This window comes from Arvicanthis niloticus, chromosome 24, assembly GCF_011762505.2.
Source record: "Arvicanthis niloticus isolate mArvNil1 chromosome 24, mArvNil1.pat.X, whole genome shotgun sequence".
NCBI lineage: Eukaryota > Metazoa > Chordata > Mammalia > Rodentia > Muridae > Arvicanthis > Arvicanthis niloticus.
In genome coordinates, this window is record NC_133432.1 from 38,997,257 (window position 1) to 39,011,685 (window position 14,429).

The 14,429-nt window shown below is 41.1% G+C and overlaps 2 long non-coding RNA genes across 2 annotated transcripts in view; one reads left to right on the top strand and one right to left on the bottom strand.

Moving 5' to 3' along the window:
- The window catches only part of LOC143438179 (uncharacterized), a 79,397-nt gene that overhangs the window by 9,039 nt on the left and 55,929 nt on the right, over positions 1 to 14,429 (top strand). The window lies entirely within an intron of this gene.
- Positions 9,256 to 11,516, bottom strand: LOC143437495 (uncharacterized). The gene is made up of 3 exons (XR_013106939.1): positions 11,453 to 11,516; positions 11,180 to 11,280; positions 9,256 to 9,367 (listed from the first exon to the last, which is right to left on the bottom strand). It is a non-coding gene; the product is annotated as an uncharacterized LOC143437495 (long non-coding RNA).

Consider the following 14,429-nt stretch of genomic DNA (forward strand, 5'->3'; position numbering starts at 1 on the left):
TCACACACATGCAGTCACCCCTGGCCTTGCACGTGGATTCTACGGCTTAAACTCAGTTCTTCATGACTGCACAGCAAGCACTTTACCAACCAAGGTGTCTCCCTAGCCTTAAGCCAATCAATACTCCTTCCCATGTTTTGGTAATATACTCCTTCAGCATATGAAGACTGTCACAGAACTGTTCCCTACAGATTTATATAAATTAGGATCTGGAGCAAGAGTTCAGTGGTTAAGAGCATGCAGTGTCCTTCCAGAGGAGCCAAGTTCGAATTCCAGCATTCACATCTGGCAGCTCACATCTGCCAATAAATCCCTCTTGAGTGGATCCAGTTCCTCTGATCTCTGCAGGCTCCTCCACTCACATACACATATCTATACATAAACACAATATGCATAATTTAAAATAATAAAAGAACATATTTTCTTAATTTTTAATGAGTTGCACAAAATGACAAGGGTATTGGGATGTATCCAGTTCCACCCAATAAGGCAGGACCCGCTACAACATGATCAAGAACCTACCTAACATGAGAAATAGGAGTTACCTTTGAGTAATCTGAGTTTTATTGTTGGATACTTCCTGGATAGGTTCCTGACCTTGCAATGTTGGCCCAATAGCCAGCACCTGCTTTTATCCTCCCCATTGTGACACTGACCACATAGTTTATAAAAGGTTTGTTATACTCTGCTTCACTATATCTTTTGTGTTAGGACGAGTTGGATGAGAAAGAGCAAATAACTTATTTTAAAATGTGGTGACTGTCCTAGTTTGCATCTCTGTTTCTGTCCTACAACACTGATCAAAAATAACTTATTCTGTGTTACAACTAGTCCATCGTTGAGGTAAGCCAAGGTGTGAATTCAAGGCAGGAACTGGAAGCAGAAACCATGGAGGACTGCTACTTACTGGCCTGCTTCCTTGGGCAGCTCCACCTGCCTAGAGAATGATGCTACTGTGAGCAGGGCCCTCCTCATCAATTAGAAATCAAGAAAATGCATCCACAGACATTGCACCAGCTAATCTGATACAGGTTCAACCGAGATTCCCTCCTTCTAGACGTGTCAAGTTGACCACCAACATTAGCCATCACAGTAACTGATGTTCAAAGTGGACCACTGACCCCAGCTGAGGCTAGGACATGAGTTGAGCCAAGTCTGAAACCCAGTGAGAGGACTTCAGGGCAATGAAGAACACTGCTAAGTTTACCATGTTCTACAATCCATGAATTCACTGAATCCGCAGAGAGTTCCGTGTTTTTTTCAGAGGTAGCCTCAAATGCAAATTACTTTCCATGCAGAGCCCGCAGAGCCCACATTGTTGATTTGCTCAGCAACTCCGACCACATTGAATGTTACTAAATATCTAAGTATGATGCCCGGCTTAATTTTCCCTTGTGGACTCATTCATGTATTGATTTATTAGACGTCCAAGATACTGTTTGGAAGGCTGTAGATTTGCGGATGCATACATCCAATGAAAGAGCATCTATCTGACATTAGGAAATGAAGCCAACATATAAGAGGAGTCAGAAAAGGAAGTGATCACTCATCTCTCCAAAGGCCAGGGCCAGAATGGCCCCCCAGGGAAGAGACTAAGAATGTCTTAATTTGAGCATCTGAAAGTTACCTGTAAAGTCATAATTTACTACGGGTTTATGCATCATTCAAAATCATTAAAATCTGACTGCTATACACTGGCCTGTTAGATGGTGTAGTAGAACTTGCCCCCCACCCCAGAGTAATACTAGTAATTCTTACCAATAAGTATTATTCATTCTTTTAAAATTTATACACGTATTTATTTGTGGGGAGGGGCAGGGCAGAGGGCATGGGAGCTCACGCCACAGCAAGCCTGTGAGTGTCAGAGGACAGCTAAAGGATTCATTTCATTCTTTCCACCGTGAGAGTTCTAGGGATCCAATTCTGGTCAGCCCGGCTTGGCAGCGGGTGCCTTTACCTGCTGAGCCATCTCACCAAAACAAAATTATCCATTCTTTCAACTTGGATTTCAGCTGCATGATATTTAGAGTTTTGGCTAATGTGATTTTTTTTTTTAAATTTACCTTTTAAACTAATTGTTCTTGTTTATACCCATCTACTAGAGACTGGCATTCAATCTGTGCTAACCTCTCACTAATAATTACCTTATGAATTTAGAGAGACTTTAAGGATTAGATTGATTCACCTCATTAAAGCCAATTAAAAGAAAAAAAAGGATCCTTTGATTATGTTGAATTTCTAAAGTATTCAGAATGGTAAAAGTGTCACACCATCATGGATGTACCTGGTTCCCAGCAATGCTCTAGGGTGGGGAATGAGGCAAAACAGAGTCAGGAGAGGGTATGGCTTCTCAAGGACTCCAGGACAAGTGCTGGGAAGGCCAGACAAAGCAGCAAAATGTGGGGCTAAGTATTGCTCTTTATCTCATAGCCTCTGTCCCTTTAGTCAGCTACTAAACACCCGAAGGCAAAAACTAGGCCAACCGTATTTTTTAACTGTCCTACTTCTCATTCACCAAGGGAAAAAAACCCACAAAATACCTCAGAGCATTGAAACCTTGCCTGAATTACTCACAAGAAATTCACCTGTTGTGATTTTTCAATAAATTAATCTTGATCTTTAAAGACCTTGCTATATTGGATTTTTTGAGACTTGAATCACGTTTGTATAAAATTCAACTTTTTGACGTGTATAACTTAGTGCCCGGCTAAGTTCAATCCCCAGTAGGAAGTCATTGCTGGTATCCTTTACCCTGTCTTAAAAAGAAATGCCAGCATAACTTCAAAATACTCATCCATATGTCTACAGATAAATGTAGCTGGCACCCCTCATCAATGATGTTTCCTTTTGCAGCAGAGAAAAGCTGCTATGGAGCCAAAATGCAGACGACAGGTGACCATGGAGGGCTCAGCCCCAACTGGTACAACTGCAATGTAGCCCTACGCCTAAGGCTCTGGGTGCAAGGCAGAGGAGTGGACTTGCTGCTAGATACTGTCTTCTAGATACAACTCGTGCCCAAGCCTCATGGCTGCCTAAACAAGACCTGCATAATGACATTACTGGTCATGCCAGTGCACATAGGGGAAATTCCACAAGGCCCTTCCCTTAGGTAGAGAATTAAAGGCAATCAGTGGCTGTTGAGAGAATTAGTTTGTACAGGGTCAAACCTCTCAATAAGTATTTGATCCTAAATCGTCAGGCCTATCACGTGCACATATGAGCCGCACTGAGTTGGATTCGCAGGATGTATATACGGCAGCGAATGTTGCGGACGAGGTCAGGATATGGGAGGAAGGGGACAGGGAGAAGGAGGGGTGGAAATGATGCAAATACAATATTCATGTATGAAATCCTCAAAACATTAAAATTTTAAATAAAAAAGAAATGCGACAGCCGTTTGCAGTTATTCCCCATTGTCCTAATTCTCTTGCTCCTGGAAACAGCTAACTTAGCTACTGTCTCTGTGGGTGTGTTCAAATGAACCAAATGCCACAACAGGCAGCCTTTGTGCCTGGCTGCTTTCATAATGCATAATTGTATTTAGGTTTCATTGTGTAGCATGCAATCCACTACTTCATTCCTTGGATAACAATTGTTTTCTAAAACTTACACATATACACACAAAAAAAATGTGTGAACACACATACATACCACTTATTGTATTAATATTTTTCGATTGCTGCAAAATGCACCATGATCAAGAATAACTTGAGGAGGAAAGGGTTTAGTTTGGCTTACAGGTTACAGCCCTTTCGAAGAAAGCCAAAGCAAGAACTCAAGGCAGGAGCTTGAAACAGAGACCACAGAGGGATGCTGCTTACTGCCTCACTCCCTCTTGCTTACTCACCCACCTGTCTTATACCTGCCTAGGGAACGGCACCACCCACAGGGACGGCACCACCCACAGTGGGCTGGGCCTTTCTACAATTTTTTTTTTTTTTGGTTTTTCGAGACAGGGTTTCTCTGTGTAGCCCTGGCTGTCCTGGAACTCACTCTGTAGACCAGGCTGGCCTCGAACTCAGAAATCCACCTGCCTCTGCCTCCCAAGTGCTGGGATTAAAGGCGTGCACCACCACCGCCCGGCTGGGCCTTTCTACAATTAATAATGAAGCAAATGCTCCCACAGATGTGCCCACAAGCTAATCTGATGGACACAATTCCTTGTTTGAAGTTCCCCTCCTCCCAAATATGCCATGTTGACAACCAAGCTTAGCCATCACATTTGTTTTTGGAAAATCATGCCTTTTGAATGTAATTTAGAAACAGAATTGCTGAGTCATGTGATAACCTCATGCCTAACTTTCTAAGAGAGCTGATATCTTCTCTCAACATAGCTGTCCCTCCTATCTATTCCACGGGCAATACGTAAAGACTCCAGTTTCTCCAGACCCTCATCAACACTTCGCAGTCACTCTGATGAAGCAGGTTCTAGTGGCTGAGGTGTGTGAGTGTGGTTTTGATGTGCCTCTCTCTGCTGAATAAAGCTGTTGGACATTTTTTTCATCGGTATCAGGCCATTAGTCAACAGGGGAAAAAAATGCTTTACAAATCTGTTGCCTGTTTTTAAAGTAGATTATTTGCCTATTTATTGAGGAAGCATCTCTGTATATTTCAAAGGCTAGCCCTTTATCAAATATGTGACTTGCAAATATTTTCCCAGTGTCACAGTTTATCTTGTCACTCTGTTAACTACAAAGGACTCTTTGATGTGCTCTGCTCTGTTTGACAGTGCCCTCCATCAAAGCACAGGCATGGTCCTTTGTACTGCTTTGATAATACTGTCTGTAGCACAGGATTCTTTTAAATGGTAAAATCCAACGTACCTATATTTTGTTTTCAACATGTGCTTTCATATCATATCTAAGAAATCCTGCCCCATGTAAACCTTCAAGGATTTGCTCTTCTGATCTCACAGAGAGTGTTAGTATATTAGCGTCTACATGTCTGTATTTGTTCTCTTTTCATAACTTTATTTTGCATGTGACCCACAGTGCCTTTATTGAAAATGTAATTCTCCATCAAATGGACTTGCAACCCTCCTCAAAATAAACTGATCACAGATAAGGCTGCTGAGTAGGTTTGTTTCTGGAGTGTCAGTTATATTCCATTAGTTTCTGTGCCCTTCCTTACACAAGTTCCCCCGCGGTGGCTGGTGGGTCTATAACAAGCTTTGAAGTCGGGAAGCCCACACGCTTTAATGTTGTCCTTCTCGAGATTACTTTGACTCTGACTCGCTTTCATTTCTCTCTGAATTCTTGGACGTGTCTCTAAATTTCTGCAGAATTAATAGCCCAGATCTTGATAGGGATTGCAACAAATTTGCATATCAATTTGAATAATGTATCTTAGCCATGATAAGCCTCTAGTCCAGGAACATGTAAAATCTTTCCAGTGACTTATTTAATTTCCTTTGGTGACATTTATAGCTGTCACCTGACATGTTTTGTTGTTGTTTGTTTTTGGTTTTAGTCAGGGTCTTTCTACATAGCCCTGGCTGGCCTGGAATCCACTATGTACAGTTCTGGCCTTAAACTCAGACCTACCTGCCTCTGCCCTTGAGCACTGGGATTAAAAGCATGTGCCACCATGCCCAGCTCTACCTGACATGTTTTATGTCACATTTGTTAATTTAATTCATAAACATTTTATTCTTTTAATGTTGACTAGGTCTATTGTATTATATACTATTGCCCTTTAAGGTATCAAAAGCTAAAGTTGCAATCAATATTATCGTCACAAAATAGATACTGAGCCTGGGGAGATATCTCAGTGCTTAAGAGCATGGACTGCTCTTCCAGAGGACTTGGGCTCCTTCTTAGCAACCAAACTTATAAACATCTGTAACTCCAGTCCCAGGGGATGATCTGGCACCTTCTGAACTCCATGAGTAGTGCACACATGTGATATATAAACATAAACATTCATACACACAAAATAAAATTAACTAAAATAGCTAAAAGTAAATAAATACCCTTGGAATTCCAAGACACCAGATACCTGTACACTATATTGTACCATGGAATCCATTCTGTATCTCTTGAAAGTTGTTACTTTGTTCCCTAATAGGAAGATACTATAGTCAAGGATCATGCCCAAGATCTGCTTTGATTAGTGGCTTATTGGAATTATAATTACCAGACATGACTTCAAAATGTACATTATTAGTATAAATATTTTATGGTCTGGTATATCAGCTTTGAAAATAAGAAAAAACTTGTAAATTCATGTTTTCACATCCTGTAAAACCATGAAACTCATAGGGGTCTCAGTATATACAAAACCAAGTCAATTACAAACAAAACACACAATAAGCCTTGAGTATATAGCCTACAGTTTTGATTATTGTATAGAAATACAGAGAGTGGAGTTTATCCCAGCTCATATTTAAATGTGATTTTTATCATACATGGATGGAAGTTTTGCACTGTATGTTAAATTACTTTTTACCAACGTCTGAACCTGGTATTAAGTAAAATGGTAGAAAGAGATTCTAGTCTCTCACGTCTATCATTTAATGGGCCAAAGTGGGGCTTGAAACAGGCGTCAGGGCAGCACATCTGACATGTTCACCTAAGCCATGGTAATCACGGGGTGGCCAGGATTCAGGAAAGGGCAGTTGGAGATCTCCCTAGGATGAGAATGGAGAAGGGAGCTTTCATCTGTGTCTAACCTGACCCAGATATTTCATGTCGGAAATGATGCTAAGGTTTGGACTAGCAAATTGAAGAGATTTTCCTTTACCCAAAAAGTCAAAGTATTATAGTCTGCAGTTGATTGATCAGGCAAAATAATGTAGTTTTCAAACCAGATTCTCTCAAGAAAACAGGGTGAAAGTTATCCTACACGAGGAGATGGGATAGATTCACGCTGCCTGTGACGATGATCCTCTGAGGCTTTTTGTTTAGTATTGTTTTAGTTTTAGTTCTGAGACATGGCCTCACTGCCTGGCCTGGAACTCACTAAGTGGACCACAATGCAAATGGTTCCATATGAATCTCTCTGTATCAAGTACTCAATTGGTCATGAACTGGAGGCAGGAGGAGACATAAAATTCTCCAGATCAGTGTAATAAGCTAATGATAATTATTGTCCTCCAAAACATCTACGTCATGATGATTAATATTGCTTATTTCTCAATTAGGAAAATTCACTTTCACTTTTCTTACAATTAACTGTTTTAAACTCTAAGCCACTGTGGCAGTTGGATGTCCTGGGCTCACTTTACATTTGTACAGGATATAGATTTCTTTGTTCTCTCTTTACTCTCATTACCAAACTCAGTTTTTAAAAAATTACTGTAAAGCTTAACTCTGACAAACACATCTGTATTTTAAAGTGTTTGGTGGGATCATTGGAGAAGAGAGAATATGTTAGTAAGTTTCCACTGTTATGATAAACTGAAGATTTTACTGGTTTTGTTGTTCTTGTTAAGCCCCATACTTCTCCGTATAATTATTAAGTGCAAAGAATCTATTTTTAATAAAAAATAAAAATTATAAATAAAGATAATTGTTAAGTGCAAAATGACAATCTTCTTGTATGAATATTTTTCTTATAATTAAGTTTCTTACCATGCAACATTTCACTTGCCATGAAATATTATTCGTTCAAAGTGTCATTTGAAAATCAACAAATAGAATGAAGCTCACTCTATGACACATTTTAATTTTAGAAGCACTCACACGTAATATTTTATTGTTTTGAATTCTTCAAGGCAATGACACGGAACCCTTCCTTTTTGATCAGAACCCTAGGATAGTCGCAATTAATCAAGAGGTAGTTAAAACAAACAACAACAACAAAACCCTGAACTCACGAGTGATTCCAAAGCTAGATAATGATGGCCATGATGCTGTACCTCACTCCTGTAGTAAAGCCAAAGATCCTTAGTGTGACAACAAAGATTACCCCATGTCAGTTAGTTTTGCCCCTGAGATAATTTTCCTGACTTTTTCCATTGCTGACATCTTCTGGTACCAAGACTGGCTGAGCAGCCCACAGTCAAGATGTGAGGGAGTTTATCAAATTTCCCAGAATCCTTGGTTTCTTCTCTACTTAATTCATAAGTACTTAGTATGCCTTCCTTCACATAACCACTTCTCCCTGGCACGAAATGCTTTTCTTACAGAGAGATCCAGGAAAGAGAGATGGAAGAAAACACACACACACACACACACACACCATGCACACACACACAAGTTGTGTTTTTAGATTTTATTTTCCATGACCAAGATGAAAATACTTCCTTAACAAAGGAAAAGAAAGATGGGGAGATCTAGCTACATTCAGTTCTAATTGTTCAACAGCAACAAAAATGTAGCTCTGAGCTGTTAATCAAGAGCGTGCACACAGCATTCTCTCTTTGTGTGTACAGCGTGGTCTCAGAAGGCTGTATTCTTTTATTTGGACTTGGTTGCATTGACCAGTTTTACATTTCCTTTTGTAAGTGTTCTGTCCATTTGAAAAGGCATTAGCATCTCTCTGACCACAGCTGGTGTCTTTTATCACTCAAACACGTACTCTGTGTAATATCCACCAGCTGGAAAAGTCACAGAATTCTCAATTAGTTGCAGTAGTTGGCAAAGGGGAAAGGGGGAAACCCCTCCATGCTACCGCTGCCACTGCCACTGCCACTGCATGCAAATAGGATCCACCCTGTGGGAAACTGAAATAAAACTCCCACGCGCATTCCTGTGAGAGAACTTTTGCAGGTATCAAACCCAGTCCGGAGAGCAAGGACTGCCACCCACTGAAATGCCACTTGTTTCTAGAATTAAAACAAATGGTTATTCACTGTTTCCAAACAATATCTGTTTCCCCAGATAACACATCTATAACAATGTAACTCCCTGACACTGCAGCTTCCCCAATTCCACTACTGACTAGCTTGCTAAAGAGTGCAAGCTATGTGATGCCTTCTTGCACTGAGTGATATTTCAAAGTACATTTCTCCTGTGAATGAAGCACACATTCATATATCTCAGCACTCCGGAGATACATTCAAGATGACTATGAGACCAAGACAGCCTGGATTACAGTGAGGCCATCATCTCACACAGAGAAATGACCAAGTGAAGTGTTTATCTCTCCACAGAGAAATGACCAAGTGAAGTGTCTATCTCTCCACAGAGAAATGACCAAGTGAAGTCTCTATCTCTCCATTCACATACCCAAGAGAGGAGGTCTGACCACTGATCCAGGCTTTATTCTGGGCCTGGGCCGCATTGTGAATGTCTAGGCTGTCCAGGATTGGCTACTGAGGCCAGACATCTATCCACAACCCAACCTGCAATATTCAGGACAGACAAGTGGAGCCAGGAACAAGACTGAGGTGGTCCTTATGCCAGGAAATTTCTCTTTCAGAGATCTGTAGTTAAAATAAGCAAAAAAAAAAAAAAAAAAATCAATGTTTTCATATGCACACTGTATGTATGCCTGTTTGCTGTCTCTGTGTGTCTGGGTATTGCCATATACATATTCTGTATGTGCCATATATATATCTTGTGTGTGCTGTGTCTCTGTGTTTGCTGTGTGTGTGCCATGTATATGTGTTTATGTTCTATCTCTTTTGCGTGCTATCTTTGTGTGTATGTGTGCTGGGTATATTTGTGCATGTGTCATGTGTCTGTTACTGTGTCTATGCTGTCTCTGCATATCTTATGTATGTGTAATGTGTGTGCTGTCTCTGCATGTATATGTGTGTGTGCCATGTGTATATATGTCTGCATGTGCTCTCTGCATATGCTGTCTCTCTGTGTGTCATCTTTGTATTTCTATATGTGTTGATCTGAGTGCTATGTGTATATGTGTTGAATATGTATATGTCTGTGTGCTGTGTGTGTGCTATCTGAGTGTATGTGTGTTGTCTGTGTGAGCTACTCAAAATGCCAACTTGTTATTGGCATTCAGAAGTCTCTCGCAGTACAGCAATATCTGCTGTTTGCACACACACACACACGTGTATGAGAGTTTCAGGTCTCTTTATCCTCTACCAGCAAAAAAGCTGTGCTGCATCTCCTCCCAGCATGCACTACGGGGCAGCTGGTTAGAACTGAACATTCATTCTCTGCCACAACTTTGTTCTTGTAATGAATTCAAGCTGACCTTTTGCCTCAGTCAAAATCAGCCTTCCTTGATCTAGGCCTTATTTGTTCAGAAGCAAGTATCGACCTGCGACCTGTGTTTGCTTATTCCCAGAATTCTCTTGTAGTATCCTGGCACCCCAACTCCCCCATCAGTCCTTTGGGATACCAGGCTCGACCAGATGTTATTCCTACCCATCAATGGTGCTAACTGGCTGTGTCCTGGGGTAGGTTAGGTAGGGTCTCTAATCTTTGGAGTATGAATAGTGCTCCTAGTATTGATTCGGTACTCTGCAGGGTTGTTGAGAAGTTCCCTCACGGTGCTTGGAGCACAGGAAGCTCACAGTTTTTTTGTAGTCACCTTCTCAGCATCTGTCTACCTGATTAGCACACTATCTCCTAGTGGTCTCTTCTTGTGCCGCAGATATTGAATTCTTTCCTCAAGATTTCTTCTCTCTCCTCTTCCTTCTCCCCTCAACTCTGCCCTCCACTCATAGATGTTAAATTCAGATTTTCTTTCTAAGCTCTTACTTTATTCACAGTCCTTAGTTTCCACCCTATAGACTGCTAGCCATCTCTCCTGGTATAACCATCAAAAAAAGATAGCTTTAGCTCGGCATCTCAGCACTAACTGCAAACTTGATACTGCCTAGAATCACCTGAAAAAGAGTTTCAGTTAAAGAATTGTCTCTAACAAGCTGGGCTGTGGGCAAGTCAATAAAGCAGTAAAGAGATTGGTCTTGATTGTCTTACGTAGAAGGACACAGGCGCTGAGCAGCACCATGCCCTGGTCAGCGCATCTTATACTATCTAAGAAAGCTAATGACTAATGAGCCAGAGAGAGCCAGAGAGAGAGAGAAAGAGACAGAGAAAGAGAGAGAGAGAGAGACAGAGACAGAGACACAGAGAGACACACACAGAGAGATAGAGAGACAGAGAGAGATAAAGAGAAAGAGAGAGGGACAGAGACAAGGAGCCAGCAAATTACATTCCTTCATGTTTTCTACTTAAGCCAAATAAACTCTTTCCTCCTCTAAGCTGGTTTTTTGTTCTTAAAGTGTTTTCATCACAGCCAAGGAAAGGAAACTAATCATTACCAGATGAGCCCATAATCCAGGTACCAAGGAGGTTCGAGTAAGAAGTTCCCACTGGTCAGCTGGTCTAGCTGAATCCATGGGCTCTGGCTTCAGTGGGCGACCTAGGGGGAAGCCATTAAGAAAGGCATGGACCTTGGGCCTTCACACACACACACACACACACACACACACACACACACACACACACACGCATGTCATGCAAACCTGCACATACAGGCACACTCACATAAATATGTATACCCTACCCACAAAGACTGCCTCAACAACTCTTACCAATTCATTAACATGATCATCCTTCTGGCTACCCTCTCATGCATACTCTGTGCTAATTTGAAATTTAATGGAAATTTTAAAAAGGAGAGAAGAAAGGCAACAAGTGGTAATAGATAAAGTATTATTTTCAAAGGGCCTGGGGGAGGGGTCAGGATGGGCGCTACAACTGACAGGTGAGAGCCAAATCTACCCTGATTTTGCAACTGTTGAACATTGAAATTAATTCTTAGAGTCAATATATCTTTTCCTCTTTTATATTGACACAACCAAAAACATTACCAGTCTATTTCTGTTCCAGTGAGCTGTCTGGGATGTAGTAATGTTTTACTACCAAAATTACAAGATTGAGCAACTTGGTTTTCCAGAGTTCTGTTTTCTTCTGTCTACAAGTGAGACTGATAATGGTCTTTCATGTCTGCTTCTGGAAAATTCAATGAAAGAAAACATGTATCCAAAATAGTTCTAAAAACACAGTAGGCAGCCAGGCAGTGGAGGCGCACGCCTTTAATCCCAGCACTTGGGAAGCAGAGGCAGGCGGATTTCTGAGTTCAAGGCCAGCCTGGTCTACAGAGTGAGTTCCAGGACAGCCAGGGCTACACAGAGAAACCCCCGTCTCGAAAAACAAGAAAAAAAAACCCACAGTAGGCATGCCATAGAAGAACTGTTTTACTTAATAAGCAGCAACGTGGAAGGAGTGTGTGCGCACACCTGTGCGTACGTGTGTGTGTGTGTGTGTGTGTGTGTGTGTGTGTATGTGTGTGTCTCAGAGGGGAGTGTTTCCCTACCTACCACAAACAAAATGAACAAAGGAATTTTATAGTATGTATGTGAGGGGAGGGTGGTTACTTGTGAATGATATAAAAAATGTTTGGGGTTTTTGTGAACTATAATAAAAAGTGTTTGGGGTTTTTGTTTATCCTTATCAAAGCAAGCCTGAGGTCTGTCTCAACCAAAAGACCCTGAAGTATCCATTCACTTCTCCTTCGGATCATCAGGGAGCTCTCTGCTCTGAAGAGTATGGCCAGTAATGGCCATGGACAGGATGAGGGCATTTGAAAAGTAATAAAACCATCTGCCGAATCCATCACTGAATGGCAGAGAAGGGTGTCTGGGGTTAGAGAGTGAAACACTTGACTTCTAGCAAGCTGTTGAATATAACTGCATGGCTGGAGGGGACCAGCATGGGGACGGATAGAGCCACCCTCGTTATTTCCTTTAGTGATTCCTAATTCATTAATGCCTTCATTTGCATGGGCTACTTAGAGGCTATTTCTATTCTAAGTATAGGCTATTTGAATATTACATTTGGATTCTAATTACAGGGCTTAAGGAAAGCTCATTTATTTCTAAGGGGTAGATTGCAGTTGAAGGAAATAGAACTGTGCTGGCTATTCAGGAGCTCTGGGCACTGGAGGGACCCAGAGTTTAGACATCAGGATGAAAAATGATTCGAGACTCAGAAAACCACTGACCCTCATGGGCCAGTCAGGAGAAAGCTAGGCATAAGCACGTGACAGGGCGTTTCTTTCTTCATCACTGAAAATAGTAGCATGATAGATTATACAATAAGAAAAGCAGCAGCACGGTACACCACCATTCCTTGGCCCTCACTCTCCCGAGACAAGGCTCTCAGGTACTTTATTGTATGCAAAAAGGGAAAAGAGCACCTCCATATCATTGTTTTGGGGATAAAGAGTGCAGGAGTCTTTATTTTATTTGAAGATTTATTTTTAGGAGTCTGGGATTGTGACTTGCATGTATGTATATGCACCACCTGTATTCAGTGCCCACAGAGGCCAGAAGAAAACACCAAGTCCTCCTGAAACCAGAGTTACAGATGGTTGTGGGCCACCATACAGTGCTGGGAATCAAACCCGGCAATTGGTCTTCTGCAATTGCTGAGCCATCTCTCCAATCGACAGAATCTTTTAAAGATACCTATTACCTGAAAACACAATGGTTTAGAAATAGTTCAAGCAATTTGGGGCATACCTATTGACATCAATGAAAACAGGTCTGTGTGTTTGTTGAGTAGCCTCTACCATTGGACGGTTTGGACATAGTTTAGTTGTGAGATCACCAGGGTTGTGAAAGTCGAGAATCATGGGGTGGTTTGTTTTCTCAAGGTGTTCTGACAGGTCCTTGGCAAAACACTTCAGGTGCTCTGGGTTGATGTCTCTTAGAATGCTTAGCTTAGAGGTATAAGTCAGGCTGTAGCATGAAGAAAATATATTTGAAGTCTTTCCAATATAGGCAAGAAGGAAACGAGGTTATTCAAACAGTTCGTGTTTATACTGTGGCTACTTTGTGATCACAAATTCTTTTCAATTCATTAAAATAAAAATTTGATAATCAATTGTAGTCTTGTCCTCCAACAGACAGAAAAGTCCTGTTTAGACTTTTTGAAGAGTCGGTTTAACCAAAAGACGCAAACAGATGTAATCTTGTCGTGTCTGAGTCCTGAAAATACTAAGCACAGAGTTCAAAAAGGAAGCCCAAGGAGTGGGTGGGGGCAGGAAAGCCTGCTCATTGGGGCTAAGGAGTGGAGCTGGGGGTTTTCTCAATTTAACTACCTCTTTGTGCTCTTTGAAGCCCAGATAAAAATCCTGTACTCCATACTTGGTTTTCACATAAAGTGAACAATGAAGCATAGAGCCAGTCTAGAAAGAATTATTCAAGAATCCCCACCCTTTTGAGACTCTTAATATGTTATCCTTATGAGTAATAATTTAAAAGTTATGCCAATGATTTGTGTGGACTCAACTGTATTCATGAAGAGACTGCAAACGCTTACCATGGAGGACATTCATCATAAAATGGACTCTTCATTCTTCTCTCCCACACACTTTAACATTTACTAAACCAGACAATGTCTGAGTAGTATATATGAAGAAAGTTATATATAAATGCATATATACATATGCAAGTAGGCATTGTTTCTTTTTGTTAGGCACCTGGAGTTTTTCTTATAAGCAAG